The 25,919-nt window shown below is 37.3% G+C and overlaps 1 long non-coding RNA gene across 1 annotated transcript in view; it reads right to left on the minus strand.

Moving 5' to 3' along the window:
• Positions 1-25,128, minus strand: part of LOC118529375 (uncharacterized) — a 36,050-nt gene extending 10,922 nt beyond the window's left edge. The window contains exon 1 of the long non-coding RNA XR_004914083.2: positions 24,890-25,128. This is a non-coding gene — a long non-coding RNA (uncharacterized LOC118529375). The remainder of the gene's footprint in view (positions 1-24,889) is intronic.
• Positions 25,129-25,919: the final 791 nt, after the last annotated feature.

Consider the following 25,919-nt stretch of genomic DNA (forward strand, 5'->3'; position numbering starts at 1 on the left):
AGCAATGTCCACAATAGCCAAAATATGGAAAGAGCCCAGATGTCCATCAACAGATGAATGGATACAGATGTTGTGTATATATATACAATGGAATACTACTCAGCTATCAAAAAAAATGAAATCCTGCCATTTGCAACGATGTGGATGGAACTAGAGAGTATTATGCTAAGCGAAATAAGCCAATCAGAGAAACACGTGTGGAATTTACCAAACAAAACCGAGGATCATAGGGGAAGAGAGGAAAAAATAAAACAAGATGAAATCAGAGAGGGAGACAAACCATAAGAGACTCTTAATCATAGGAAACAAACTGAGGGTTGCTAGAGGGGAGGAGGTAGGGGGATGGGGTAACTGGGTGATGGACATTAAGGAGGACACGTGATGTAATGAGCACAGGGTGTTATATAAGACTGATGAATCACTGACCTCTACCTCTGAAACTATTAATACATTATATGTTAATTAATTGAATTTAAATTTGAAAAATTAAAAATAAATAAATATATAAAATAAAATTAAGAATCATCTTGGTAGAGTAGATAGATATGAGAAAGTTTAATCACAAAACTAAGTGAAATCAGGATTATTAATTCATGGGAAATTTTCTCAAAGCTTCAAATTGAGGAAAGAAAGTCTGCAAGAATGTGGGAGGGAGGGGTGCCTGGGTGGCTCAATGGACTGAGTGTCTGCCTTCTGCTCAGGTCATGATCCCGGGGTCCTGGCATCAAGCCCCAAGTCAGGCTCTCTGCTCAGCAAGAAGTCTGCTTCTCCCTCTGCCCCTCCCCCTGCTCATGCTCTCTTTCTCTCTCTCTCAAATAAATAAATAAAATCTTTAAAAAAAAAGTGGGGCAGGGTAATAGATTCAGGGATTTTGATGGACTATATGTTAGTTCATTCATATTTATGGCACCTAATTGGTGCCACAGTCTTTGATAGGTAATTAAGAGGTCCTTGCTAACAATCCAATCGGAACAGATAAGTCAATAGACCTTTAAAACAAATGCACAATAATGGGGGAGATATGGGAGAACAGAGGAAGAACAGAAGGAAAATGACATTTTTTAGTCTAAACTATCCAGTGTGGTACCTAGTTGATCAAATATCTCAGAGCATATTTATTGAGGGCCTAGCATGTGCTAGGTTTTCTAGAAGATATACAGGTGAATATGGGATGCCAAAAGAAGGCTTCTTGAAAACAGTAGTATCTATGTTGAGACTTGAAGGAGTGGGGAGTAGCTAAGTGAGCAAGTGTGTGAAGGTGCTCCAGGCTAGGCAACAACATTCTTTGCTAGGTCAGAGAAAGTCCTGGACAGAAGAAAATTGCATACTGGGAGAACTAAGAATGATTCAATGTGACCTGAGAACAGGTGGGAGGAGTGGAGGTGAATAAGGCAAGAGAGGGGAGCTGAGGCCAGATGGCGAAGCAGACCAAGGGAGCAGGGGGAAGAGGATGGATGCATGAGCTATTCGTCAAGTACAAGTGACAGGGCTTGGGGACTAAGTGGACTTCAGGACAGATGAAGAACAGGTCAGAACTAGTCCAGTTTTCTGGCTTGAGCAGCTAGTGGTGCCATTTACCTGGGGAAGCTGCCCCAGAGACACAGTGAGCAGGTGTGCAGGGTGAAGGCACAAGGATGTCAGCTGGCACGTGCTGAATTTGAGATTCCCATGAGAAATCCAAATGGAGCCCTGGAGAAGCAGTTGGCTGTTGGGCTCTGGGCTTCTAAAATGATATCTGGACTGGAGAGGCAAAGCAGCATAATTCAAGATGCCTAACTATTGAAACATAATGTTCATGTTCTTCTCTTTTCTTCAATAGAGCTGTGTAAGTGATTTTTATTTTTCAAACTTCATACCATAAAAACAAAGTCTTGAAATATATTTGAAGTATGAATCAAGAATATTATTTCTATTATTAAATAAGTACTTGGTCATTTAAAAAGGAATCAATTTACCAATTTAAAATGTTGGGGGTTTTTTTGTGAAATGTTTTCTAACAAAATTATAAAATGTATGTTTCCTTTAACTTCATATATTGTTCTTATTCTACACTCACAATTGAAATACTTTAATTTTTCTAATTTCTTATTATTGTTATTAGAGTCTGGATATAGGTTTTTAAAGCCACAGATCTAATTTTAATCATTTCTTACAGAATTCCATTCATTTGTGAGGTCATTTCTGTTTCAAATTTTTAGATTTTAAATTTTAATTTTTTCATTGAGATATAATTGACATATAAAACATGTGTAAGTTTAAGGTGTATATGAAGTCATTTCTTTACTGTGTACCTTTATCCAAACACACACGAGGGGGTGTAGCTCAGTGGTAGAGCATTTGACTGCAAACATACACAAGCACTAAAATTTTTACAGTATTTCATTGTCAATAAATTTGGAAAATACTAGCATGGTACCACCTTGATTGGTGTGGCCAGGGCCTAATTTTTAGCTTTGTAGTAACTTGTGACTTAAACCCAGCAAACTGCCATACACTCGAAGTGTCTTTGATTTGGAAATGCTAATCATTGTCCTTCTCTCAGCAGAACTAGTTGGGTTGAAGAGAGGGCTCCAAGCCTTGAGCCCCAACAGACCACAAGGCCTGGTGTGATCACTGCCTTTGTCCAAGGCTGGTGCTGCTTGACTGTGAGCCTAGTATCTATTAGGTCAAGCTCTTACTGCTCAACATGCTCAGCCTTCACCATGGATTTTTTACTGGATGCAAATGAAATAGTTTGGAGCTAGACAGAGAGCTGCCTTATGTAAGAAGACAATTGCCTTTCCGTGTATGAGTTTCTGTTTTATAATGTTACAAAACTTCCAAGGAAATTTGACACAAACTTTGCATTTGAAATCTGTTTACCACACAAAATCCATTGTCTACCATAGATATTCATAGCTTGGCAAAGTCCCAGAGGGTGAAAGCTCTCTATCAAGGCCAGTGTGTTCGTCACTTGTGAAAGGCGAGTTTGGGAAGTATTAGTATAGAAGTGATATGAAATAGGCATGAAAATACTATTTGGAGCTTCTATTTTAATTCCAGATGCCAGAGAAAATTTGAAATTGTTAAACATTGTATAATTGGCAAAACTTAACTTCTAGATCCACCAGCCATATTCATACAACTCTCTAAAAACCAGGAGAAAGTCCCAAAAGAAAGAGAAGAAGTGGAGGTTAATGGCATATTGAAAGTGTGGCTTACTTATCAAAAAAGAGATATTTTGTTCTTACTTTCCTACATTAGCTGGGGACAAATGATTTTTTCTGACTTCAAATTATTTATTAAAAATAGAGTATGAAGAAGAGATATAGAAACCTATCAAAATATATCTGTGGAAACAATAATAAAACAACATTTGCAAAGCTGTAGTCATATAGAGATGATACACATTCAACATCACACAGCATTTATTGGGCTTTTCCTAGGAATGTACTGGATACTGAGAAAAAATACATAAATAAAATAGAAGACATGGCCCATATGTGTCAACATTGTTTTTACAGTTAATACAATTGTTTGATTTAAATCTGATTTCCCTGATGCATTTAATCAGATATATTTGCATGTAAACAGTTAATGTGAAATGGAACTTTGAAATCACCCATTTGATTCAATGTAGACTGACAGACTGTTTAAATAATGTTCTCTAATGAAAGTTTTTAGCTTGAGTTACACAATGTGGTATCTAGTTGATTAAATATCTCCTTAATGTCTATTTCCTGAAGGCCTACCATGTGGTAGGTTGTACTAGAGGATACAGAGGAATGTGAATCACCATCCCCATCTTGGAGACCTTATACCCCAGCAAGATAATAACAGTATATATATAAACAACAGCCATTTATCCTTCAGGAAGGGAATGATAAGGAACCAATGCTACACTGAAGAGAGAGTGAGTGTCATGGAAGTTCAGAAGAAGGAAAGATGTTTATGGGTTTGAGAGTCTAGAGAGAATTCTGAGAGAAAAAGTTCAGGCGTTAGACTTAAGATTCTCATTATTTAGTGAAAGATAATTCTACAGTGACCAAAATGTTATCTCTTACATGAGCCCTCAAACATGCTTGTGCTGTGAATCTCTATTATGAGATTGGGTATGTCATGCTGTTTATTTTTTAATGATTTTCATCCCTAAATTCTTTCAGTTACCAATTAAAACCCAACAACAACAACAAAAACAAAATTAGTTGCATGACTACGTATCTCCAGATAATGTATTTATATAAATTCATAGCTATAAAAATGATGAACTAAGAAAACAAAGAGCCCTGTAATTGAATAAGAAATTTTATAACTCTTCACGATAATGCTACCACTTAAATCTGAGGGAAAATGTGACTAGATCGTCTCACAAGAAAACATTAATTTACTGTCCATCGGGTTTTCTTCAAAATCACAAGACCTCATTTCTCACTTAGGAATTATTATGAGCCAGAATTACTATTCTTCATGCAAAGAAAATAACCACCTTTTTCAATGTTCAAAAGAAGTTTTCTTTTTCTAAACCTAGGAAGACCCAAATGGATCAGCTTTTCCCCTGTTCTAGTTAAGTATTAATTTCTGGACAAAGATTCTGTCATTAAGGCTGAATTTGGGGGAGGTTTAGCCCAAGGTTAAAAAAAAAGAAGCTATATAAAGGAAATGATAGTGTTATTTTAAGAAGAATATTTATAGCTGTGGGTACTAATTTATTCTTTTAAACTGGCTCTGTATTTTGAATTGGTCTAAAATAGACCAACCCTACTAAATTTGTACTGGATGATTGTTCAGCTGTTATATATGCACAGAGATGCGGTATAGCATAGTGGTTAAATGCCCAGACCCTGCAGGCTGACTCATCTGAGTTCAAATCCCAAACCTGCCTCATTCTTGCTACATTACCCTGGGCAGTTTGTTTAAACTCTCTATCATTTTCTTTACTGTAAAACAGGAATAATAATACCTGTCTCAAAAATAAATTGGCACATGGAAAGCATTTAAAATTGTGCCTAGCAAAGAGCAAGCACTAAGTGTTAACCGTTAATATTATTCCATTTTTATGTAGTGATAACACTACAGGTGTGCTGCTTCTTTACTTTTCTGTCTAAAGCATCTTTTCTGGGGCACCCGGGTGGCTCAGTCGGTTAAGTGTCTGCCTTTGGCTCAGGTCATGATCTCAGGATCCTGGGATCGAGCCTGGCGTCCCACTCCCCGCTCAGCAGGGAGTCTGCTTCTCCCTCTGTGCTCTCTCTCTCTCAAATAAATAAATAAATGAAATCGTTAAAAAAATTGAAAAATAATAAAACATCTTTTCTTTGTTCTCCTCCGTCTTCTCCCCTTCATCTCCTAGACTATCTATCTTTCATTTCACAACCATTTTCCATAGCCCAACACAATGTCTTTGCGTGTTGCCTATACTTACTCAAGTGCAAAGAAAATTTTCGCTTAATGTTTACATATTCCATTGAAAGCTTAGTAATAACAAGTGGCTGGAGGAGGGAGATAGGATAAATAAGAAATGTCCTTATTTTTCTTATTCATTATTCTTTTTTTTGAGATTGATTGATTTTAAGGTTTGTTTATTTGAGAGAGAGAGAGAGAGGATGCGAGCAGTGAGAGGGGCAGAGAGAGAGGGAGAGAGAGAATCTCCAGCAGAAACCCCACTGAACACGGAGCCTGACATGGGGCTCCATGTCATGGCCCTGAGTTCATGACCTGAGCAGATATCAAGAGTCAGACGCTTAACTGGCTGAGCCACCTAGGTATCCTTCTTATTTATTATTCTTAACAAAAGCCTTGCTGGCTACAATATCCTCCCATATGAATGCTTTAACTGTTAATGATCAGAACCATATATAGCAATTACAAATAAATGTTATGGTAGTTATAGTATGCTATATTTTAGAATCTAAGAACATATACTACTCTCAACTCCCAGATCTTTTCCTATTTTTGGTAACCACACCTCGATTTACCTCTGGAGATCTATGTCTTCCCAACTCCCTGCCTTCTTCATGATAATTTCAGTGAAGATGTTCAGACTGCCCCAGTCAAGGTGTGGCCTTGTAAACTCTAATTCTGGGAATCCAGATCCTGAGCACAAGGATGCTGAGACAGAGTGCAGATTCATTCCATTGAGCTTTCTGAGGACACTGTCCACTGATCCTTTTTACTTAGACCTCTGGAACTGTTCTTTGTCTGCCCTTCCTGCGGCTGCTCATCAGCTTTCCCTTTGATTCTGTGAGCTAACCTATATTCTTCCAACAAATTTCTTTTCTGTTTAATTAGGCAGGGTTTGTTTTCATTGCTCGCAATCAAATTCTAGTACTGGTTGGACTTGGACTTCCAAGTTCCACTTTAACTATGGTTTGTGGGTACAAACCAAACTGGCAGAAAAAGAAATAACTAGTAAAAGGTGTGTGCGTGTGTTTGTGTGTGAGAGAGAGAGGGAGAGGGAGAGGGAGAGGGAGGGAGAGAAATCTAGTAAGCATATAACTGCACAAGAAAAAATAGATTTTGTGCTACAATATATTCAAAGGGAAAACAAGCCAACCATGATTTTACCATGGAAATTTGTATGTGTCTTAAGATGGTCTGGAATTTTAATTACTCAAGTGAGAGCTTTCCTTGCATATTAAAAGTTGTCATAACTCTTTTATAAAAACATATTATGCAATATTACAGGTTTCTCTCTGTAGTATACATTTTTAAATTTAGGTTCTTTGTTAACTGACCTGACATATATTTCCCTTACAATTTAATATTTAAACTGGTTTATTTATGTAGGTCATAGTAAAACAATAAAACAAATCAAATTTGTAAATTAGAGAAAATAATATGGAATTGTTATTTGCATTTCTTATAGTAAGCTACAAAATACATACATTCTATGAATACATAGACATATGCAATATTCTGTGTAAATCCTGTTAATGATTTCACTATGAACTGTAGCTGTTCTTTAATTTTAAATTGCACTTAATAGATTAAACTAGAAAGAAAGTTCATGAAAGGTGTTCATTTAAAAAAGTATTTATGAAAAGTCCTTAAGAATTAAACTATAAGAACAATCATCTATGTTCTCTCTGAAAAATAATTATTTTTTGGAAGAGTATGACACAAAGGTCTTAAATAATATTCGGGGATTTTTTCCATCTCTCCCTTAGATTATGAGGTTTTTAAATGTGTAATCTATTTAACTCTTTCTCTGGTGAATGTGTTTTGCAGGCTGAATGTTACATCAAGCACTGGAAATAATTGCAAGGTAGTATTTATAATGGTAGCAATAAAGTACCTTAAAAAATTTACCACGAAGTCTTTACAATGTCCATAATACACATTTTTATAGCACATGTACACATATTCTAAGGACTTTTGTTGTTAGAAAGAGTGGGGGGGAGCGGGCAGAGGGAGAGAGAGAGAGAATCCTAAGCAGGCTCAGCACAGAGCCAATGCAGGGCTCGATCTCACGACCCTGAGATCATGACCTGAGCGGAAATCAGGAGTTTGACGCTTAACCACCTGAGCCACCCAGGGGCCCCTCTACAGAATTTTCTAATACCTAGTATGTCAGTCTCTCTCTATGCTTGGCCACCCTTGAATTAAAAAAAAAAAAATGCATGCAGAAGCAACACGAATATTTATTTCTTCCTCAATACAGGAGTTTGGTACATAATATTACAACTAAGAAGCAGAAAGATAAAAGAGACAGGAAGCTGGTACCATCTGCCTACCCCTATCTGAAGCTGCTTTCCATTCCCCTTCATACCCCGACCTGTGCAGAACAAGGCTGAAGCACTGGTCTTCAGCAAGGGTTGACACTGAGCTAATATGTGCATTGTCTTTAGCAAATGTTCTCTCATAACACTTAGTATAATGGTCTTTCATGAGTTGGCAAAATCTTTAAGAAGACAGTTCTGGTTTCCTCAAATTCTGGGTATTCTGATTTGTGGAAACTGCTAGGAATGTGCACACATGTGTGTGTGTGTGTGTATGTGTTCTCTTTAGTTACCTGTTTGGTATTGCTCTTCTGTGACAGTTTTCAACAAAGGGAGAACTTTAAAAAAAAAACAAAAAATTACTTTTGTATTGTTTGTGAGATAGAAATTTTTACGTTCAAATGTAAAGTACATTTTAAGATTTGGAAAATATACACCAAAGTCTTAATTCATGGTTACACTGAGAGGAGAATGTTTCTGAGGAGGGAAGAGCAATAGCCAGGGAGGGGAGAAAAAGAAAAGAGATTTTTATTTTTAACTCAAGATTTTTATTTAACTATATTGTTTTGGTTTTTATAATAATCATACACTACCCTTAAAATTAAAAATAGATTTGAAAACTTTTGAAAAATATTGTTACTATATACTATAACAGAGCCCTATAAAAACTGGAAAAATGTATGTTTTCATTCATTTTTATAGCTTTTAAAGTTTGACTTTTAAATTTTTTTAAATTTTTTTTCATTTGAGTATAGTTGACACACAGTGTTACATTAATTTTGGGTGTTGATTTTTAATTTTGATTAAGCTTTTTACAATCTTTTCTATAGATAAATAACATAGTATTAATAATGATAATGGTGATAGCAATAGCTTCAAAGGTGTGTGCTAAGTGCTTCACATTCATTGCTTATTTCATTCTTACAAAACTCTATAAGTAGAGGTAGTGCTCAGTTTGGTGGGGCTTGAAGTTTATATAATTTGGGGAAGGATGGATCTTTAAAAAAATAATACAAAATTACCATGTCCCTTTACTGGGCCTTGGAAGGGGATCTGGGCAGTTCCAGCTAAGCTTCACAGGCTTCCTAATAAATCCGTCTCTACTCATCAATCACATACTAGAGTTTCATTATACATACAAGAAACTGAAGCCTAGAGATAGCTCACCTAAAGTTATGTACCTAGCAAATGGCCAAGCAAGCTAATAGCAACATTTTATTACTTCAATAGAATTCTCCGTATCTCAATAGTCTCTGACCTAAAGTATTTCCAGGGGAGAGTTGGAAAGAGAACTCAATGCCTGCCCAGCCTTCATTACTATAGATGTCTGCATCCCTTAATGATTTACTCAGTAAGAAGAGTAGAGGAAAAGAAGGGGGAAACTGGAGGAAAGGAGGGAAGAGTAGGGAATGGAACAAGAGGGACCAGAGGTTGTGCCATTGAGGGAAGGCAAGGTTAGCAAAGAACAAACAATGTTCAAACCCATGAACATATGCTTTAAAGACTGTCTATAGGCTACCTCAGGCTTGCTGAAATGGGCAAGAGGAGGCATGAGTCAAGGGTTCCGAAGGTCTGAAGCAACAAGGGTGTTCTTGCTTGAGATACATTCACGATGACATACATGAGTAGGACAGAATGGGAGATGGCCATGTTGGCTAATAGCATTACCATTATCAGGCTAAAGGACAAAAGAGTAAAAAGCAGCCCCAAAACAGTGTTGTTTGAGGACTTTAAGCAGAAGAGAGTTGAAATAGCTGATACGGTGTTTATCTCCATGAGAAGCAGGAGGATTTGCACTTGGAGAATCTCCCAAATGGTGGAAGGAAGGTATATTGAATAAGTTCCAATCTAATTTGAGGAGTTGCATATTTTCAATCCAACACTAAGGTTAGGGTGATCTTTTAGGGCTAGTGATTCCGAGACAGCCTTGAAAGAGCTGCCAGGGAAAGCTGTGCCCTCTAATTGCTATTCATCCTTATATCTTTCACAAGGCCTTGCATGCAATGTGCATTTAACAGAATAGGTACTCAGTAAAAGAGTTTGAATGAGTCAATCAATAAGTGAAGCTCACCAGAAACTGTAACCTTGAGCTGGAGAAAAGTAAACTTCCTTAGGACCCCCAACCTTCCCTTCCCTTTGTCCTCCTATTTCCACCTCCCTTTAGGAAATCCGGTCCCTCTAGGAAGTCACTGTACTTGGCTGGAGTCCCTAAGTAAACTCAAAGTGGTATTTTTTTCTCTCCAGGTCTATAAAGATGCACAAAATAACTCCATAGGAGTGGGAAGCCCAAAGGCAGAGAAGCCTTCTGAAATAACCTGATTCATAGGTATGTATGAATACATAGCTATGATATACACTATATTCCCAGAGAATCTGTGATACTATAAAGTTCTTGGTCGCCATCCTAAACCAGTCCTCAATATTTTCTGGCAATCCTACTAGATCTTTCATATTTGCCACAAGCTCTTTCTCATTCCCACAGCAATCAATCACCAAGTCTCATCAATGCTCCCTCCAAATACCGCTCCAATCCATTTGATTTCATACATTCCCAGGGTTCCTTCAGGGCTCTGACCACCATCCCTCCCCTATTGATTATAGCACTAAATTCCCAATGAGTTTGCCTACCTTTCCTACTGTTCCTCTTCTTTCTGCATTCCAGTAATCATCTTGGACTTCTCTTGACTTCTAAAACATGTCACGTTCTCTTCCTCCACAATTTTCCACATGTCTTCTTATTCCCTGAAACACTTTTTCTCGGGGCGCCTGGGTGGCTCAGTTGGTTAAGCGACTGCCTTCGGCTCAGGTCATGATCCTGGAGTCCCTGGATCGAGTCCCGCATCGGGCTCCCTGCTCGGCAGGGAGTCTGCTTCTCCCTCTGACCCTCCCCCCTCTCATGTGCTCTCTCTCATTCTCTCTCTCTCAAATAAATAAATAAAATCTTTAAAAAAAAAAAAAAAAAAAAAAAAAAAACACTTTTTCTCTCTATTCTCTGTTTAGACAGCATCTACTTATACTGCAGGTTCCCAACTAAATATCTCTTTTTTAGTGAGTTATTTCCAGATGTGTAGACCTGATTAGGTTCCCTTCCTATATGTTCTATCATAATAGTTAATTTGATTTATTGCATTTATTTGTTGAATGTATCTTCCCTGCTAGTCTGTAAATTCCTTGATGGCAAGGAGAGTTCTGTCTTCTTCATTCCTGTGCTCTCAGCTCCCAAGTTCCACCCCAGGAATCCACAGTCCTCCAAGGTCTCTATTTTCCTTCCTGCTTTTCTCCTTGCCAAAGCCCCCCGGAACCTTTATCTAGTCTGGGAGAGGTTGAGAAACCTTCCTCTCTTACACAGCTCACTTTCTTCCAAATATTTTGTCTTTGCCAAGGCCAAACCTTTTGAAACTCAAAAGCAAAGAATTGATTTTTGTGTTCTCTGTATTCTGCTGTTTCCTCCCTCCGCCAAGACAATAGCAGATGGAATGGCAGACAAGTATGGGGTATAGGACTATGTATGTGGGGAAGGGAAGAGCAATCAAATGTTATCTCAACTGTCAGTCCACCTCACATTCATAGTTAGCATCTTACCCAAGGATGATGACACCTGTCCCCAGTGACTTCCGGATCCAGTGCCACACTGCTTAGATTCTCCCTCCATGACTAAAGATCTTATTCTCCCGGAAGGTAGAAATTTTGCCTGCTGACAGCCATCAGCTTTCAGCTTTCTCTGGGAATTTCCTTCAGTCATAGACAGCCTCCTTTCCTAGAGTGGGGCCCCCTCCCTTAAGCATCTCATATTCAGTATAAAGGCAAGACCCTTTCCCTAACCCAATCCCAGAAGTTGGCTAAAGTCTTGTTGTGACTACATTACAACCCATCTTCTTGGATGTCCTGCCTCCTTTCCTTCCCCTGGAAGTGTCAGTCCCAAGAACAGTCCAGTAAATTTTGTGCACACTGATCTCTATCTCAGGGTTTCCTTCCTGGGAGACCTGTCCTGCAACAGCCACCTTTAGACTCCTTCTGTCTGTGATTATGTATATATTTTTATCTATCTCCCAGTTCCAGAACCTAAAAATGGTGGAGGGAATTCCAGGTCACTTAGAGTCTTCCTTCAAACAAGTCACATGGAAAAAGAATTATAGCTTATTTCTGTTAACTTTAAATTTTGGATAGAGTCAATAGGCTATTGTTGCAAGGAGAGGGAAAAGATAGGGGAGAAAAAAATTTTGTACATTTATCTCTTTCTAGATTGCATTGGAAAGGATTGTGTGTGTGTGTGTGTGTGTAGAGAGAGAGAGAGAGAGAGAGAGAACTTGTAGAATTAAAAATAAGAAAGAAATGTAAATGAAAGTTGCTGGTAATTTTTTAAACATGAATTATAAAATTTTATAAAATTCTCTGAAAGCCAAAATAACTTAAGTCATCCTGAAGAGTGGAGCTGATGTTTGTTATAAAGGCTATGAAATACCATTTGCCAAGTCTTTTAGGGCTAATTGCTTTTCACTGGAAAACTGAAGAAAATCAAGTTGAAGAGAAGGTAAAATTAAAAGAGAAAACATTCATTGTGCTTTTTCATGCAAAGAAACGATAATATTACTTTTTCCTGAGAGTTGGAAGATCTTAGAAGTCACATAGTCTCAAGTCCTGGCCAGTGCAGGATATCTTCTATGAGTTATCTTACTTTTGCTTAGAACACATAAATATATTTCTAATATTAATTTTATATTTTCTTGTTTTGAAGTTCATTTAATAATCTTTACTAAATATCAACTTGAGGCCCTGTGCACCACATTGCTTTTTATCATTCTTTGATTGTCTTAATATTAGTGCATTTACCTACCTTTTATTTAATTTGGCCCCTGGAAACTATTACATTTAGTTAGCAATGAGTGTCTAAAAGAGATACATTGATTTACTTTGGTTTGCCCTCAGACTTACACTACACTTAATCCATGTTCATGATGGTTCACAAGGTTTTCCCTCTTTGCTGAACAACTACAAAACAGAGGTGGACAGCGTCCGAGTAATGTAGTATAATAACTCTCCTGAGTATTGCCTCATTATGGATGGATTATGCTGCCAAGAAGACATCTGTAATTTGTTTCCCTGTGTGTGAGTGTATGTGTATGAGGAACAAGAGCTCAAATGTCCCCCTTGCCATATAGTTTATTATTATTTTTCACCTCTTTATGAACACTAGAGCAATTCTATTCAGAAGATAGAAATTAAAACAAAGTTATAATAACAGCCACTCTTTATAAGTGCTTCCTATGTTCTAGGCACCATGCTGAGTGTTTTACATACATTTGGCCCATTTGAACCCTATGAGGTAGGTATTTAAAACCCACAGGTTATAAATAAAAACCTGAGGCTCAGAGAGGTTTAAGTAATTTGCCTAAATTACCATAGCTGGAAAGTTATCATAAGTCATATCTGATTTTTTTTAGCCACTCTTCCAAAACTCTTAAGGATTTTCACTTCAGGTCTTGACTAACTTCTCCAAAAACAACTTCTTTGCCCTAAACTCTCCCTCTAAGTTTGAGTAACTCAATTCTATAGCTTCTCTCCTCTACACGTAAGAATGTTCCTCACTCCTTCCCACTGCCAGCTCTCTTCCCTTCACCCAACATCTCTCACCACTCAGCATTTTATCTCTTTGTTATCTCCTAGACCTTGCTAACTGGATGCCTAGGTGCCAAATAAAATCACAGGAGGCAAAGATAAAGCATCTCATCTTTCTCTCTTAAGCCTTCCCTCTCTTCAACTTCCTCGTTGGTGAGTGTTCAAGTTCTCCAGTTTCCCCACGCAGGGCCAGTGCTAAAAATAGCGCATTCTGTGTGGTAGTACGGGTAGCATTTCCTAGGGAATGAGGGCCCCAGTAAGAACAACTGGTGCAGCCAGTGTGGGGTCACCCTGTACCTCTCCCCTGCACCCGCTGCCACGACGCTCAGACTTCCGCAGGAATTTGTTCATAGTCACTCTTGGACAGATCAGATCAAAAGGAACTGGTGTGTTTCCTCTTCTCAGATGAGAGTGGCATAATTTATCATGGTTTCAAGGACATAAAATGAGTGTAATTGTTGAGGTAGAAATATAATTCAAGCCTGTCAGCCATACCATTGTTCCAACTAAGCAAAGAGGCTTGATGAGAGTAAGTGTGAATTGTACTGCTAATGTTTAACAAAACATAATTAAACTCATTGCAAATTGTTGGAGGAAAGTAGTTTTTTGTACACACTTAATGTTTTGGGGGCCATTTTTAAAGGAAGATTACACTTTAAAAAAAAAGACTCCCTGCCAGGACAAAATAGAAATGAAATTATACAGAGAAAATATATAGGGGGTCCTGGGTGGCTCAGTCGTTAAGCGTCTGCCTTCAGTTCAGGTCATGATCCCAGGGTCCTGGAATCGAGCCCAGCATTGGGCTCCCTGCTCTGCGGGGAGCCTGCTTCTCCCTCTCCCACTCCCCCTGCTTGTGTTCCCTCTCTCGCTGTGTCTCTCTGTCAAATAAATAAATAAAATCTTTAAAAAAAAGAGAGAGAAAATATATATAAATCCAGACTCTCCTCAGTAATCTGTTATGAAATAATTTTAGTTTTATCATTTTTTATTATAATAGTAATGCCTATTAACTTCTAAAAATTCTACCTGATATTAAAGAAGAAAGTAAAAATTACACAAAATCCCCCACACTGAGAAAAACAAATTTTGTGACGGACGGTCCTTTCTGTGTACACATCTAAGCCTGAGCCCATCAGCTCATTTCCCTAGCCACAGGGAATCAGAAATGCAGCCAGTTGGGGTCAATGAGATGTGAGAAGAAACTTGTTGGAAGGTTTTTTTCCTCACTCTTAAGAATAGGTCAGGAGAAGAAATTGGCTCTTTTTATCCTAGTCATTGTCAAGCGTAGATGTCATTTTTAGAAAAACTGCTGTGGCCTTCTTGATACCTGCTTCAGGAGGAAGCCAATTCAAAAAACTGGGCTGAGATGACGAGAGAATTACAGAGAAATAATTTGGATAAAGACACTGAGTTAAGGTGGCTCAGATGGTTAAGCGTCTGCCTTCGGCTGAGGTCATGATCCCAGAGTCCTGGGATCGAGCCCCACATCGGGCTCCTGGCTCAGCAAGGAGCCTGCTTCTTCCTCTCCCTCTGCCTCTCTCCCTGCTCATGCTTTCTCTCTCTCTCTCTCTGTATCTCTGCGTCTCAAATGAATAATAAAATCTTAAAAAAAAAAAAAAAAAGACACTGAGTTAAGCCATTCTTAAAGGCTACCCTGCCTCAGGACTTCAAGGCTCGCGAGCCCATAAATTCCCTCCTTGTTAAAGCCCATATGACTTGGATCTCTTGGTACTTCAAGTCAAATCCATCCTAACTAACAAAGTATTTTTTGCCCTAAGAAGAAGGTTTAATATTTATGCAGGGTCAATCATGCATTTTCTTAATAACCTGGTTACTAACTTGCTTTTCACGATATCCCTGACATGCAGGTTATACACATGCTCTCCTAAACTTTATCTTTTAAGAATTTTATTATTTTATTTTTTAACTTCTAAGACAAATGCCATGTTTTTATATATCATATGAAGTAATGGTCCAATGTTAATTTTTTTTCAAATGAATAGCTGATTATGCAATTTCTAACATGAAAATAAAATGTATTCATTTACTAAACCATTCTCTCCCTTTTGAAGTGAAATACTACCATTATCCTATATTAAGTTCCCATGTATTCTGCAATTTTTGATTTGGTCTACTAATCTACTAGTCTATCCTTATGCTAATATCCAACCATTTTGATTATGCTGACTTTATAACATTTTAATATCTGGCAAAGAATCGCATCATTATTTTTCATATTCATACATTTCTTAACTTCTCTTGGACACTTATTCTTCCATATAAAATGTAAGATAATTCAATTTTTTAAAAACATAGAGATTTAAATTGGAATTTCATTAAGTGTATATAACAACATGGGCAGAATTGACAAATTTATGAAATTAAGTCCTCTCTTGCAAGAATAGCGTATATATTTTCATATGTTCAGCTCTTGATGAGCCCGTCAATAAGATTTTATGGTTCTCTTCCTATAGGCCCTGTATTTTTCTTACTGAATTTATTTCAAAATACTTTAAAGTTTTTGTATTATTGTCTGTGGATTATTTCTTACATTTCTAATTCTGATTATTTCTAGTATAGAGCCATACTATTGCTTTTGAAATAAGTATCGCATACATAGGCATGTGACCAAATTACCTTAAAACAGTTTTAAACTAGAGTCTCTTGGGTTAATGTCTAAATGACATTTGCTCTTGGTTTTGCATAAGTAGTATTTATTATGTTTAGGTAGTTTCCTTTTATTCCTATTTTGATTGCAGTTTTAGTAGAAATGGCTGGTGAATTTAACCAAATGCCTTTTCAGCATCTATTAATATAGTTTTAATACACTAAAATAATGATGTAATAAATTATGTTATTGAAAAAGTTCCTGTCATGAAACCATCTTTGCATTTTGGCAATAAATTATACTGGGTCACTACTGATACATACTGGACTTCATTTGCTAATATTTTTATTAATAATTTTTTATCTATATTCTTAAGTGAAATGGAGCCATTACTTTCTTTTTCTATTATTATTATCCAGCTTTAGTATTAACATAGTGCCAACTTCATAAAATATGTTAATAAGCTTAACATCATTTTCTATGATTTGGAATATTTTAAATAACATTGGAATTATTTATTCCTTAACAATTTTAAATGTATAAATGCACTTATTTTTATTTGCATAATAAAAGAGCTCCATAGTCAACTCTTGATTATGCCTAAGAACACATACCCTCTTAAGAATATTATACATGGTCAAGATATGGACATGTCAAGTTGAGGTAAACAAAAATTAAAGGTAACTTACCTCCCTATCTCTTACCCCATGATAATGGCTCAAGGTGAGTACTTTTACATTCCCCTTCAGGAAAAAAACTTCTTACCTTTTATTTCTCTTATCCTGCCCTTACTGGTTCTCCTTAAAAAAAAAAAAAAAAAAAAATCTTGTCCAAAGTGACTTTGGGACTCTTCATTCATATATATCCACAGATTTTGCTTAATTGAACCCTCCTCTTTCTTCTATTCCTTGCTGCATTGACTAAACCATGGCTTTTTCTTGACAAAAGTTTCTGAGAACCCTTGAAAGAAGAGGCTGTTCATGTTTTCATGCCCTTTGTGTCTCTGCGACAAGTTTTAGGGTAGACAACCTTCCCACACTACTGAATTGCAGATCTTGAACCATGCTATAGTTACGCACTCTCCTCATGGTCATTACCTTATGATATCACTGCATCAGCTGAGGTATGTCACATTAGCTCACAATCTTATTTTCTTTTCTTTTTCTTTAAAGATTTAATTTATTTATTTGAGAGAGAGAGGAGAGAGAGCACAAGCAGGGAGAGTGGCAGAGGGAGAGGGAGAAACTCCCCACAGAGCAGGGAGCCTGACATGGGGCTCAATCCCAGGACCCTGGGATCATGACCTGAGCTGAAGGCAGTCGTTTAACCGACTGAGCCACCCAGGCACCCCCACAATCTTATTTTCTTTTTCTCCTCAGCATCTTGAGAATACACAGTGTTCACATTAATGATTCACCAAATCCCCATCTTACAATTCCTTAATCTTTTTTCCATCTACAATGCTCATCTCCTTATTCCTCAACACCCACTTCCATAGATAGCTACATAAATTCTGCCATTATAACAGCATACACTTACAGAACACTTTATACCAAGCACAACTCTAAAAGCTTTATGTACATTAACTCATTCAGTCATCACAAAAATCCTTCAGTGTTGCTTAAAATGTCCTATAAGCAGACTGAGGCACAGAAAAAAAAAATGTGACTACTTGCCTAGTGCTCTGTAGCTAGTAAGGGGCAAAGCTGCTTGCTCTTAACTACTACATTATACTACTGTCTCTGTAAGCATCACCTCCTGTCTTTTAACTATTTCTACACCTGCTAAACTTCCCCTTTAACCCCATTAAAACATACAGTTTCTTGTAGAGTCTTTGGCTCTATCAGACTCCTTCTTTTTTTTTTTTTTAAGATATTTATTTATTTGACAGACAGAGAGAGAGAGAGAGCACAAGCAGGGGGACCGGCAGGTAGGGGGAGAAGCAGGCTCCCCGCTGAGCAGAGAGCCCGATGCGGGGCTCAATCCCAGGACCCTGGGATCATGACCTGAGCCGAAGGCAGACGTTTAACTGACTGAGCCACCCAGGCATCCCTATCAGACTCCTTGACTTCACTTTCTTCCTCTTTGGATTTAACACTACTGTCAATCACTTCAACTCTACTTTCCCGAGCCTCCTTAATTATTTAGAGATATCCTCTTTGTACTATAACTTATTTTCCAAGCCCTACTATAGGCATAATTATTTGTTTTTTCTGTTCTTTCTCTCAGGCTGGCAATCACAGCTATAGCAAATGGCAAACTCGTGCTGGCTGACTCCACTATAGATGCATGACCGAAGACCCCGCTGGGCACTTGCCCACCACTGCTCTGCAGTTCTGTCCCTCCTGTCTACCTGGCTGTCTTCCCCATTCTGAATAGTAACAGTCCCCTCAACTGCTCAATAATTTTATTTCCCTCAGTCTTACCACTCACCTTCTCAGCAAATGACCTAACTTCTAATATCACAAGAATATAATGTCCATCATAAACTCCTTTACATTCCCCTTTACAGCCTCCAAATTTTTCTGTATTTTTGTCCCTCCCTAAACTTTCTTACATGTGTCAGAGGAAGAAGTGGTCCCATTTCTCTCCAGACCCCTTAACTTATGATCTTGAATCCATCTTCTTCTGCCTCCTTTGAATTGTATGCCCATTAAGCATTGACTTTCAGATTTGAGTTTTGGTCAGAATCATCTAGACTGTACTGCAATAGCAAAAATCCCCAAATCCAATGGCTTAATTAAAAAAAAATGTTTTTGTTTATTCCTTCCACCAAAACTATTGTGGATCTAGGCAACTCTCCAGGGCAATTGTCTTTGATGTGGTGATTCATGAATTTAGGCAGTTATGATCATGTGGTTCCCCACACCAACATGAGGCACCATTGGTTCCCATGGCAGGGGAAGAAAGACCCTGCAAAATAACACAGGGGCTTTTCACTGCCTCAGCTCACAAGTAACACATTGAACTTTTGCTCACAATTTATTCACCTGAACTACTCATATGATGTTGCCTAACAGCAAGGGAGCTGGAATAGGGCCATATAGAATTGTTTCTTCTACCTTTGTGTCATTCATCTCTCATTTTGCTGAATCTTTTGCCTCTACCACAAATAGTGCCAAGTCTTAACTGTCTTGAAAAGTGTCCACCCACCATTTCATCTACATACCTTCTCTGATATATTTCCCACATTCCAGCCACACTGCACTGGTTGATGTTACCCATATGCTGGATGCCATGTGCCTTATTGTCTTTCCTCATGAGATTCCAGCTTCTATGCAGGTAGATGCTCCTTCCTGGAATGTGTTGTCTACATCCCTTGCCTCTGCTGCATCCTGTTCCTTCTTCAAAAGCAGCCCAATTTTATCTCTTTTCTGTAGCTTTCCATAAGTCTTATAGAGAGAAAGAAGGCTTTTGTATCTGCAATTTATAAATAACTGTATTTGAAACTATATCATAGTGTATTCTAACTATTTGTATGATTTCTTGACTTTCTATCTAGACAATGAGATCATTGAGGGAATAACCATATTTTATTGATCCATATACTCAGCACCTTACATTAGTAGTGCCTGGCACATAGAAGACTTTCAGTAAATGTTTAGTGAATAAATGGCTGAATAAATCCATGAGTAGTAAAATTTCTGAAAACTGATAATGGAGGGTATATGTTGCAATTTTTGAGGTATTATTTATGTCAGGGTTCTGTTTTATTTTTTTAAAAAGAAAAAACAAATGATTATTTATTTAAAAAATTAGTTGGTTGCAGAAGTAGCTTGAAGTAAAGAAATACTAATAATAGCGGGATGCCTGGGTGGTTCAGTCGGTTAAGTGTCTACCTTCTGCTCAGGTCATAATCCCAGGGTCCTGGGATTGAGTCCTGCATAAGGTTCCTCGCTGAGCAAGGAGCCCACTTCTCCCTTCCCAGCTGCTCCCCCTGCTTGTGCTCTGTCTCTCTCTCTCTCTCTCTCTGACAAATAAATAAGTAAAATCTTAAAAAAAAAATTACTAATAGCATTATATTATTTATGCAACATTAAATAAACATAGCATGACACAAAATACATATTAAGCCAACTATCCATTTAAAGGAGTTAAAGTATATCTCAGTATTTATGATACAATGCCTTGCAATAAAGGCTGGGGTACCCTGGCATGTCTCCCATGACTGCTGACAATGTTTACAACATCAGTGATCTAGAAGTGAATTTTGCTTATATATGAAGTATAGATGTTATAAATGAAAATGAAATTAAAATATTAATTCTGGAAAAGAATTAACTAATTGATAATAATAATAATAATAAAGCTAACCAAATGTTTAAGGAAAGATCTTCTTAAATATACTGAGGAAGCTTATATTATTAGTCAGAGTTCTTTAAATTTAAATTTGAAATAGATGATAAGGCTTGAGCTACAAATAAAGCTAAAATATTAGGATATAATTTCAACCATTAATTTTGGGCATTTCCACAATGCTTATTCACTTGATTATCACATTCTACTGTTTGGCTTGAAGTGTAGGATAAAAATTATTATCCTCTGAATCTTTTTGTTGTTGTTGTTGTTGTTGTTCTAAAATATAAGCACACAAATAAGAAGATCCTGGCCAAATAAGACTGTTTTATTCATTCATTCATTCATCATAATCCATCCCATATAGAATTTAGCCAATGTGGACCTTGCTTTTGTTAGAAAATGCTTTTTAAAAACGATTCTGGGGCGGGGCACCTGGGTGGCTCAGTCGTTAAGCGTCTGCCTTCGGCTCAGGTCATGATCTCAGGGTCCTGGGATCGAGCCCCGTATCGGGCTCCCTGCTCAGCGGGAAGCCTGCTTCTCCCTCTCCCACTCCCCCTGCTTGTGTTCCCTCTCTCGCTGTGTCTCTCTCTGTCAAATCAATAAAATCTTAAAAAAAAAAAAAACGATTCTGGGGCACCTGGGTGGCTCAGTCGGTTAAGCGTCTGCCTTCGGCTCCCATCATGCTCTCAGGTCCTGGAATCGAGCCCCGCATGGGGCTCCCTGCTCGGTGAGGAGTCTGCTTCTCCTCTCCCTCTGCCTGCCACTCCCCCTGCTTGTGCGCTCTCTCTCTGTGTCAAATAAATAAATAAAATCTTTAAAAAAAATAAAAATAAAAACTAGGATTCTTTCATAAGTTAAGCTCATCACCAGTCCCCAAAATGGAGACTATTGATATTGATTATTAAGCTTGAGATATATATATATATATATTTTATATATATATATATAATATATATATATATATTATATATATTATATTGGTTGGTCCATATTGTAAGACTGGCTGGGCAAAGCTGAGGAGGAACCAGGCAGGAGGCAGTCAGGAGGGGTAACTATACATGCAAACATTCAGCAAGGGTTTTTCTTGAAATGGGAATCAGAAACCAAAAGGAGTCAAGGTGAGCTTGGTTGAACACAGGTGCAGAGCAAATCCAGAAGCCGGAACCAAGGATCAAAGGCAAGTTGAGCCCCAACAGAGTTATTTAAAAAAAAAAGAAAAAAAAAAGGAGCAAGCAAGGGGAGTCTAGGTAACCTAGATGGTGAGCAAAAAAATATACCAAGAGACAGAATCAAGGAGATGGCAGAGTAGTTAGCTGGAAATGAATTAATGCCAGAAGGAATGCTCAAAGAGCGAGAGGGCCTGTTCAGAATTCTGCTGGACATCTCCTTCTGCTTCTACTTTTGTTTATTCTTAATCTCCCCATCCTGGGGTTTTTGATCCCAGGCCTTAAAGGCATGAAGAATGACTTCTGACATTTCAACTCTTGCAAACATTTTCTTTCTCTCCAAGAAAAAGAGCAAAGGTCTTAACATTTCAAAATCCAAAGGTAAAAGCATGAAACTGAGAATTTTTTAACACCGAGGACGTCTTTAAAATTCATAGAAGCCTTATTTCCTCTATATGTTGTTTCAAATTTCATCCTACATATATGTATATTCCTCTTTTTTATATTTATATATAAATTATATATAGAATATAAATATATATGTATATTTTTCATATATATTTTCCCCCCGGAAGACAGTAACCAAATTACTCATTAATCATCTGTATGCTCTATTCCATCTTAACTGATTTATTCATCTCCTACTAAATTGGAACAAATGGGAAGTATTCAAGTCAACTTTTTGTTTTTTTGTTTATCTTATGAAAGATTATGAAGAAAAAAAAAGAATGACTTGTCACTGTTGGATGAGCTTCACTGACCTTAAGAATCAATCAGTCCTGTGGCCTTTTCCTTTTTTCTTGTTCTTTCCTTCTTCCCTTCTACCCTTCTTCCTTCCTTTTCTTCCATTACATTAAAGAAATGAAGAAATAGGGAACATCTAGACATAACAGCTTAAAGCCCATGAGGCCTAATGTAATAGAGAGCCATTGAGAGTTTTTGAAAAAGGGTGAAGTTTCTTGTTTTGGTTTATTTTTGATGGACTCTAGCTGCATAGAATTAGATTAAATCATAATCCTTGCTTCATGTGATAGTCTCATCATTGGTCTATGCATGCCCTCTTTTACTTTATTCATACTTATTTATTTATAACAATATTATTATATGTTATTAATTCCTAAGGAAACCCATTACCCTGCCAATTTAAAAATATATAATTTATGGTGCATTAAGAAAAGAACATACAAATCTACACAACTAATAGTCATATCTTGCAGTTACTGTCACCTAGGCAAGATTAAATTTCAGATTTGTTTCCAGGAAGAAACTGGGGCCAAGAGTTCTTCCATGGAACATTCCCTCCTTAGATAGCAAGGAAAACACACCCCGGGTAATGTCTGTGAATGCCTGGAGAGAAGTGGGCATCATCTCTTCTCTTGTTTGAGGCTGACAAATGGAAGTCACCATGATAAGCTACCTTCACTGGGGAGCTACTCTGTGGCAGGCTCTTGTTTTAATATTCACAATAGGATCCTGACAGTTAGGAGCCTATTATATAAGCATTCTTGTCAGCATGGTTTAAAGGCAAACAGAGGCTCGGAGAGGTTTAAAAGTTTAGCAAATGATGTAATGTATGGTGATTAACATAACATAATTAAAAAAAAAAAGTTTAGCAAATGTAGCAATGCTAGTGAACCGTGGGATCATAAGTTAAATGTAGTTCTTGATGCAAAATTGCAATTCTCACTCTAGGCAAGTTATACATTTACTCTGAGCTTCAATTTCTTCAACTGTTAAGAAAAATAGAGATACATTGTTACTAGTCTAACACAGATCCTGGCACACAGTTTCAAGTTGTCCAGAGATGAAATCTTTGAAGTGAGCATAAAGGTAACAAAGACATTGGATTGCCTCTTCAGGACCAGGGAGAACAGTATATTCCAACAAATTTCCTAAGGAAGAACTACTTTTGTAAGAGACATTAAGAGAGGGTGGTTAAGAGCACAAAGCCTCCATTTCTTCACCAATAAAGTGGAGAGGGTAGTATCTGGCTTATAGGATTGTTGTAAAGAGTAAATGAGATGATACAAAGGAAGTATCAGAGCTTGCAAATAGTAATCATTCAAAACATTATAAATTATTGATATTATTATTGTTATTATCATCATCATGAAAGAGATATACATCAATCTTGCATTATAATTACCAGAGGTAATAATACTGCTAACACATTGAAAAATATAAAACTCCTAACTAGTTGTTAAGTTACGCTTAAAAACAATAGTTTTCATATCCCTAATTTCTTGAAGAATTTTGCTTTGTAGGATCCACCTTTCTAGGTAAAGGCCATACCAAATGGATACTGATTCTCAAAGACCTGCGTGCAAGTTGCTTATTCTGAAAACATGACTGGCCACTCTGCGGGGCTTCAGCACACGTTTGAAGGAGTAGGGATCTGTGGAGGCTGAGCATGGCACCCAAGGATACCGTAGTTGGCTCCCATTTCACTCTTAGCCATCATCAAACTGGGCAAAATCACAGAGAGCCCAAGGGCTTACATCTCTGATCTGTACATAATTTTGGCCATAGAGCCATTTCATCTAATGAGAACTTCTTCTTTATTAAAGCAAATTAAATAGAAAAAATAGGCAAATGATTTGGTTGTAATGTATCAAGAATCAATTCAGGCTTTGTTTTTATAATTTAGACTAGATGAATATACCCAAAACAGAAATGTGAAATACAACATAAGATACATTCCTGATCTTTCCAGCGCTGTGGACCTCCACATGTAAATCAGATAGTTGCTGAATCAAATGACATATTATTCAGAATCATATGATCATGGAGTGAAAAGTCTAGATCATATTGCACATGCAGAGCTAATAGTAGAATTTCATGGCTTTAAGGAATAAGCAAAAGTGAAATATTTTACTATCTCCATCAAACATTCAAAAGATCATACTCCTACTGAGATTATTTATTATGATGATGATGCTTTTTATAAAGATCAAGTATGAGTAACCCCCCCCCCAAAAAAAACTTAAGCTGTTTCTAAGGGCATAACATTTAGAAACAACATATGGTTCCTGTAGTCAAGAATAGGTTCCTTAAATTAGCCAAAGACATTCACAGAGAAATGAGTTGGAGGAAATAGGATCATGGGCAAGAGGGAAAAAAATTGTCATCTCTCTTCCTTCTGCTCTTCATCTTCCTTGCCTGGCTGAATGCGGTTTTCTTTGATACCCAATTTCAGATGTAAAAATAAAACAGGTGTTGTTAGTCTCATAAGGAAAGGTCTTTTAATGCACTCACCCTTTGTTTAGTTACTATTATAAATGTTATTGTATAAAAGAACACCAGATCATAAAATGTAAATATTACATTCATCATTTAATAAGCATGCATTGGATGCCTTCTCTGTGCCCAGGGCTAGGCCCTAAGGGACAGCACCTGTTCTCTTCACTATTAAAATCTAGTTGCAGGCAAGAAGGCAGACCTAATCTGGCTTCTTTCACTCTTGAGTTTTCTAATCTTTTCAGGATACAGAGAATCATATTGCATACCTGCTGAAAAATCCTTCAGGGGTTTCCCATGTCAGTAGAATAAAATCCAGACTGATTACTTTGTTTTATACAGTCCTGCACGATCATGCTTCTTCCTCTTAAATTTCAGCTCTTACTGGTATCACTCACTGGCCTTCTTTCAGCCTCTCACATTTGCCTTGCTTCTTCCCATCTCAGAGCTTTACACATGTCTCTCCTCCATCTGGAACATTCACACACACACACACACACAGACACACACGCACGCACACACACACCCCATAGCCAGCTCCTTCTCATTCTTCAGATTTCAACTTACATATCACCTCCTGGAGAGACTTTCCCTGAAACCCACATGTAAAATAAGTCACTCCACATGCTTTCTTTTATTCCCTATTATTTCTTTCATTGTACTTACTGTGATTTGTAAACATATCATTTACTTGTTCATTTTTTATATATGTTTCTTTTATTATACATGTATTTTTTAAAGACTTTAATTTTTGGAGCAGTTTTAAGTTCACAGAAAAATTGGGAGGGAAGTATAGAGATTTCCCACACACCCTCTGCTCCCATACGTGCACAGCCTCTCTCATCACCAACATCCTCCACTACACGGTGATACATTTTTAAAATTGATGAACCTACACTGACATATCATCATCACTCAAAGTCCCTACTTTACATTAGGGTTCACTCTTGGTGTCATAAGTACTTGTTCATTTATCATGGTATGCTTCTCCCACTAGATTATATATCCCATGAGGGCGATGACAATAAGCAGTGCAATCCCTGGCCCTTAGTATGTGTTCAGTAAATTTTGTTGAAGAATGATTATTGAATAAATGACTACTTTATGAAGGAAATAATTGCAGTGTAACATTTACACAAGTATATGACAGTTTAGCATTCATTCTAGATGTATATTTTAGGAAAGGCTTGATCAGAGTGGAATGGAATTTGCAGTAAGATCTTTCAGTAGAAGTGAAATAATCTAGCTCAGTAGGTTATATGTTTCCAGGAGAATTCTTTCACTGAGTTCAATGAAATG

The sequence above is a fragment of the Halichoerus grypus genome, chromosome 9, assembly GCF_964656455.1.
Source record: "Halichoerus grypus chromosome 9, mHalGry1.hap1.1, whole genome shotgun sequence".
NCBI lineage: Eukaryota > Metazoa > Chordata > Mammalia > Carnivora > Phocidae > Halichoerus > Halichoerus grypus.